The 7,127-nt window shown below is 32.1% G+C and overlaps 1 pseudogene; it reads right to left on the bottom strand.

Annotated features, from left to right (window-relative positions):
* Positions 1-1,389: 1,389 nt before the first annotated feature.
* Positions 1,390-2,701, bottom strand: LOC133865708 (wall-associated receptor kinase 3-like; annotated as a pseudogene).
* Between the last annotated feature and the right edge of the window lie 4,426 nt (positions 2,702-7,127).

Raw genomic sequence — 7,127 nt, 5'->3', positions numbered from 1 at the left:
ATTGTTTAATTTTTACGAAGTGATTGTTAGAAAAATGTAAACGAAAGCAGAAAATCAGAATGCTCTTAAGGCGCGTTACAATGTCACTTTCCTTAAGAAATTATTTGCTCCCACCAGAAAGGTATGCAAAGGGTAACAGCAAAAATTTCTCCATGATACAATGGAGCCCAGAATCCTCTGTTTGTTTAATTGCGTTTTGCACTAACGAAAATTAAACCCGAATACTCTCAGATTTTTCTATTATATCAAGCGACAGATCGACCCCTTTTAATTTAAAATACAAAAGGTATTTGAAAAAGCACAGGAGATTTCAGATAACTGGACAGCAGTTACTTCTGTATAATATTTAAATAACTGCTAATCTAACCGTCCATAACTGTTTTCATAACAGTCATAAACTGTTGTTTTAACAGACACTTAAATCATCAGATCAAATAACTGTCTATGATTGATTAATAATAACCATTAGATCGTTATTAATTAATCTCAACCATTAGATCAAATGTGATTTGACCTTACAGTTTATTTATTTGATTGTCCAGTAAATCCGACCATTGGATCTACCTAAGAAGCATCCTATGGTTTAGATTAAACCACTAGATCAATTGATCATGACCATCCAAAATTAAAAGGTCATGATTAGATCACTCCGAGCTCCAATGCTTCGTGCCAAGTGCGCCATCAAAGCGCCCTACAGCCCACTACCACGCGCGCGAGTGTACGTCCGGTGCTTCGCACCGTACTATAGTATACACATAAGAGTATACACCTAAGCATTAATTTAAATGCTTAAAGTGTGTTGGGCCTTATAAATGCCAACTTCAGTTTCTCTTTTTCCCATGTGGGACTATCTTCATTTAATGCTTTTAAACACCTTCCTTTTAAATTATTCCTAAGACACAAAATAAATATATATATATATATATATACATATTAATTTTGAAAATACTTTAACAGTGATTTGGGTAATTACGGTACGTTGTAGTGACTTGTTAAAATATTTTGAGTATTAGGTTTAAATGCTTTACAATTTAATCAGGTGGGTAAAGAATTGTTGGATGGCTATTTGGTGATTTGTAGAACATATTAAAGAATATAGATGCCCTGATTAACCTATATGTGAGAATTATTGAAGACAGAAAATTGGTGAAAGTGTTATTAAGATAAATATATGCTTTATGTACGAATTAATTTTGGGATCCGGGCGTTACACTTTGACTTCTCTAACATTTTATACTTCATAATCTCGCATTTATTTAGTCTCTATTTTATGCCCACATAATAATATTGTCACCTTAATCTGCCATATCAGAACAGTATATACCTGTCCATAAAATGTTCCAGAAACAATAAGCATACAAAAGTTCAATTGCGCCTCTCTTTAATCACCTAGTCTAACGGCCTAAAACGAGATATATCAATTATTGATTTCATCAACTGATGCACATATAGAACTATGAACTTACTAATCATCTGCCACAATGCATCCACTGGTTTCAGTAGCTTGCTCGGCATGCTATCGTACGTACCCAGCCAGTAGTAGAAGAACAACCAGTGCCGATATCAATGCTGAAAGAGCGTGTAGGGCCATTGAGGAAGTACTCAGTCTCTTCCTCGTAGGGATCATCCTTTCTAGATCTCTATGGATGCTTGGCCATAATTGTCAATCCCTCCAACTCCATTGCCACTTCCTTTATAGTTGGCCTATCTTCCCCTCTTACCCTTAAGCACCTTTTCGCAAGATTAGCTACTTCTTTTACTTCTTCAATATTACTCTCATCGACAATGTACGTTATCCTCAAGAATTTGAAGTAGGCGATTCTCTTTTATTGCAGAAACAAAGTACATTGCTAGATTTCTATCATTTTCGGTTCTATTGAAAGAAAGTGCCTCCTTTTCCGTTAATAGTTCTGCAATAACAACACCAAAGCTATAGACATCACTTTTTTCAGTTAATTGGCTAGTATGGAAGTATTCTGGATCCAAGTACCCAAAAGTTCCTTGCACCAAAGTGATTAATTGTGATTGATTAAGAGGTACTAGCCTTGAAGCTCCAAAGTCATAAACTTTTGCCATGTAGTTATTATCTAAAAGTATATTTGTAGTTTTCACATCCCTGTGTATAATTGGCATAGAAGTTGAAAAGTGCAAGTATGCAAGTGTACTTACAGTTTCTGCTGCTATTTTTAGATGCTTTTCCCATGAGAGTGAGGATGATAAGCTTTCATTATGAATGTGGCCAAAAAGAGTCCTGTTTGTGATAAATTCATAAACAAGTAAGGACACTTCTATTTCTAAACAACCGAATAGCTTAACAACATTTCTATGGTTAATTTGGGTAAGTACAATCACCTCGTTTATGAATTGCACAATTTGGCTTTGATCACTAATTTTGGCAACACTCCTTTGTAAACAGTTTCATAATCTCCTTAGCCAAGGATTCTACTCTGCCAAGGATTCTACTCTTGTCGTAGTTATTGGTGGCCTTTTCAAGCTCTTTTGCATTAAAGATTTTAGCCGTCTCCACAAACCCTTTGTAACTCAAGAGTTGTTGTTGTAACATTAATCCACCATTTTGTTCGAAGAATTTTTCTTTGAGCTTGAGAATCTTTCTTCTTTTCGGTGTCCAAGATATCCAAGAATCTCTCACAACCAGTGCTAAAAGGCCTATGCTGATACTTGCACATGTTAGAACAAGCATGCACTTTGATCGATATATATATATATATATATATGGAAACAAAATATGTGACATGTATTATATAAAAATGACTCAATCAAAATTTGTTTTGAAACCTATCTAATGAAGCCGCATAAGCATGCATCTAGCTAGCTACCATGATCGAGCGAGCACTGTAGTGTGGCTCATGTCTAATTTTAAAACGTTAACGCGCGTTTCTTTGTTAGTTGAGAAGAAGCCAAGAATTTTGATTTTAAGCTTTTTCTTCTAAAAAAGAATGCCATACGGAGGGTTATTATAATTTTTGTTTTCTGAGTAAAAGGGAAGCCTTTTTTTTTTTTTTTTTTTTTTTTCCTTCTTATTCTTTTTTCTCCGCGTCAGTGAAGGAAGCCTTTATCAAATAAAACTGCCAAAGGTAAAAAGTGTTATAAGAAATTGAGAAGGGAAAAAGAATATGGGTGAATTATTTTTGGAGATCATCATTTTGTTGTTGATCAGTTGATTATAAATAGGAGGGGGAAAAAGAAAAAAATTAAAAGGAGGATACTAAGAGTCAGGAAACGAATTTACAGGAGAAAGAAAGTTTGTCGAAAAACCATATATCTGCCTTCTATCCAGTGAGGGAAACAAGTAAAACAAGAGATTGGTGACTTTTCTGCGAGTAAAGACCTCAAGTCTAGCATGCATTAAGTTTCTGGATATGCATGTCATATTCGGCAATCATTTTGAGTAGGAAAAAGGATCGATAAAAGAATGGATTGATGTGGCGTAAAATTGAAATGATCAGTTTTAATTTTTACGTGTGAAAAGAATAAAAAATTAAAAAAAAAATAATTTGAGAATTTGAATTAAAAAAAAAATTAAAACAAAAACTTCACTTATAACCTCTAATCTTTTTATCACTTTTGTAATTGAGTACTCAAATTTTAAAAAGTGTCAATTTATGATATACATATTTCAATATATATATATTTTTTTCAATTTCAACACTTCATTAAAATTTTTCGTCAAAATTTTAAAATACTTCTGTGCTCTTTTTTTTTTTTTTTTTTTTTAAAAAAAAAAATTATAAAATTTGATGAAAGAAGAGTCCATTGAGGGTGCTTTAAATATGTACGTGGTGGAATAGGGAAGGTATGTACTGTCCTCTACCCCAACATTTATTTGTTAATTATAAATGTAATATTGTAATATTTGTAAATTATTAATATATACCATTGATTCAACCGGAAAGTAACTGTTATAGTAGTCGACCACAACTACCAGTCTAATTAGAGATGTGATATATTGTCATCCTAAAATACAATTTTTGGCTATCTTTGTCCACGTAGTAACTTTTACTTTTTCTTTTTCTTTTTATTTTTTATTTTTTATTTTTTTTTTTAAAAAAAAAATCCTAAAGCTCGCTAGGATCGACCACCTTGCCACACATGAGTAAAATAGTTAAGAGTTGTGTCTTGGGACGACAAAAATTCATATCAAATTATCAATCTCGTCTAATTAATAATAGTTTTCAGTCAAAGCTTCTAACCCAGGTGTTACTAAAAAAAACTAAAAATAAAAAATAAAAAGAAGCATCCAAAATGGTGTATGCTTCTTTAGTGCTGACTTTTATTATTGTTAGCACTATTTATTATTTTTAGTTCTTGATCGATGAGGTAATTAGGTAATATTATTATTTTTAGTGTATTATTTAACAACTTTTTTTTTAGTGCTGACTTTTATTATTGTCATTGCTAAGAAGGTTCTTTTTTTTCTAGCTTAACTATTCATCCTCCAATTTTCACACTTTTTTCAATGAATACATTATAATTAAATTTTAAAAATATTTTTTGTGAAAATGTCTTAGGAAAACAAAGCAATAAAAAATAGAAAAAAAAAAAGAAAAAAAAAATAAAGGTTATAGATGAATTCATTAAATTAAAAAACTTTTGATTTCTGCCCTATTGTACAGCTTGTTGAGTCAAATTAAACTAGTATAAAACAACAACAAAAGTCATTAAATGTTACTTGTTATAAATTTAGTCATCCTAAAACCATTTTGTATTTTAGATTTTGGTTTTTTTTTTTCGACCTACTTTTTATTCACCATTTTTAATGAATTTTTCGCACATCTATATTCTGGATGTAAATGCCCCCAAGTATTTAAAGGCTGAAATTTTTGGCCTATTTAACAACTTTAGCCACCTTAAAACCATTTAAAATGTTAAATTTTGGTTATTCGAAAAGTAATATTGTTATTTTTAGTGCATTTTTCTTTAGTGTTGCTGCATATTATTTGGAATATTTGGGCTTAAGAAATTAAAGTTTGTTAAGCTTCAAACTTAACTATTCATCTTCCAATTCTCGGACTTCTTTTCAATGACTACATTATAATTTAATTTTAAAAATATTTTTGCGAAAACATCTTAGAATAGAATAGCAAATAAATAAATAATAATAATAATAATAAAGAAAAAAAATTATAAAGGAATTCATTAAATTCAAACAATTGTTAATTTCTACTTGATGATGACGGTTTGGTGGATCGAATTAAACAACAAAAAAATAGTAATAAAAATGTTACTTGTCACACTATCCCAGATCGATCAACTACTAAATTTGTAAGTAAGACTTACATATTCAATTGTTGATTTGAGAAAAAGAAGATGAAAATGGATAAAAAAAAAATAAATTGGAGATGAAGAAATAACATTTTCTCAAATAACAATTCCTTTTTTTATATTTTTCGTTTTCTTCCTTTTAATTTTATTATAGCATTAGAGCCACTGTTGGAAAGCTTCCAATCACAGCTGCAAATTTTTCTTTTCAGTTCGGACATCTTTGGGTATTATATATTTTACTAAATAAATAATAATTACAAATTCTATCGGTCCTAATCTACACCCTACTAATGAAACAAAGCTATAATGATATTACACGTGCCGATGGAAGTCACTGCCAAAATCCCACGTGACCCCGCGTGCCACCAATCTTTGGCAGCCATGCACCCAACATGTCACACGCGCCGGCGCCTTACATCAAGCACGACTACAGACTATATAGTCTAGCCCATTATCCTTGACCACTTGTCTGATCCAGTTGCTGATTGCAATCCAGCCTAAGTCTGCTAGCCATAGTCCAGCCCAGTCACATCCGTGGGTGTAGGCGTGTAGCCACCAACCACTGTTCAGCCCAAGCCCGTGACCACAGTCTGGCCTAAACACTACTGGCTCTCGTCCCAACCGCTGCCAGTCATTGTCCTTCGACCACTGTTTTCAACCAAGCAAAAAGAATCCTTTTGGAAACAGCAAAAGAACGTTACTCAGCCCATCCATATTATTCTGGACGGGAGCAACTATCATTCATGGGCCTAAAACATGTGATTATTTCTTCAAGTTCAACACTAATTGGCTGAAACTTGGAAGATGAGTAAGCTTGCCCATTGCAAGGGAAAGATTATTCTCCAACATCATTTGCCGCTAGATTTTGAAATTCGGAAATCATCCACTTTCAAATAGTATAACATTTGATCCGTGGCTAGGTTTGTAAACTTATTATTATGTTTGGTATACGAAATGATTATTTCATTAAGAAAATAAATAGTTTTTTATTAAAAATAAAAGAAGGTGAAATGAAATAGTCTTAAATAACTATTATTATTGTTCAAGAGAGTGATTATTTTAAAAATTGAGTAATGCTACACATTATCCATTTGTCCTCCTTTTGTCCCCCCAAATTTGATGTGGCTCTTCAAATCACCATTGAATTTTTGATATATGACTTAGATTTTGATCCAATGGTGATTTTAAGAGCCACATCAATTTTGGGAGGACAAAAGGAGGACAAAGGGATGATGTGTAGCATTCCTTTTAAAAATTAGATGCTTATCATATACTCTAACATAAGGTTATTTTATTCTATTAAAAAAAAAAATTGTCATTATATGTACCAAACATAACTTTAGTCTAGCGCAAAGGCATATAAGGTATGTAATCCAACACATGTAAATGCATGACAAAAATACCATCAATTAAAAGTTTCACCATTCTGAAACATAGAGTCAAACTTCTGAAATAAATAACATAATGCTTTAAAAATCTTTCTTGTGCACTTGTTATCTATTTAAATAAAAAAGGGAAAATACATTTAACCCATGGGCCACAAAGTATCATCACGTTTGCATTTTAGCCACCAAAATTTAAAAAGTGATAATAGATCCTCACAAACCAGAAAACTTTGGGAAGTTAGTCTATCCGTTATCTTTTTTCTTTTTTCGGACAGAATGAAAGCCACGTGAGTTGCATGAGACTTTTTATCACCTAAACAATTCCAAAAATGCCACCTGATAAAAAAAATAAAAAAATAACAAGTGATTACCCTCATTTGGTCATTTGTGTGGAGTCGTTTGCCGCACCTCATTTAGCCAAATGATCAGGGTTTGGGGGTGGTTTCTGCCACCCTCTAT

The sequence above is a fragment of the Alnus glutinosa genome, chromosome 4 (genome assembly GCF_958979055.1).
Source record: "Alnus glutinosa chromosome 4, dhAlnGlut1.1, whole genome shotgun sequence".
Lineage (NCBI taxonomy): Eukaryota > Viridiplantae > Streptophyta > Magnoliopsida > Fagales > Betulaceae > Alnus > Alnus glutinosa.
This window is presented reverse-complemented; position numbering and strand designations above follow the sequence as displayed.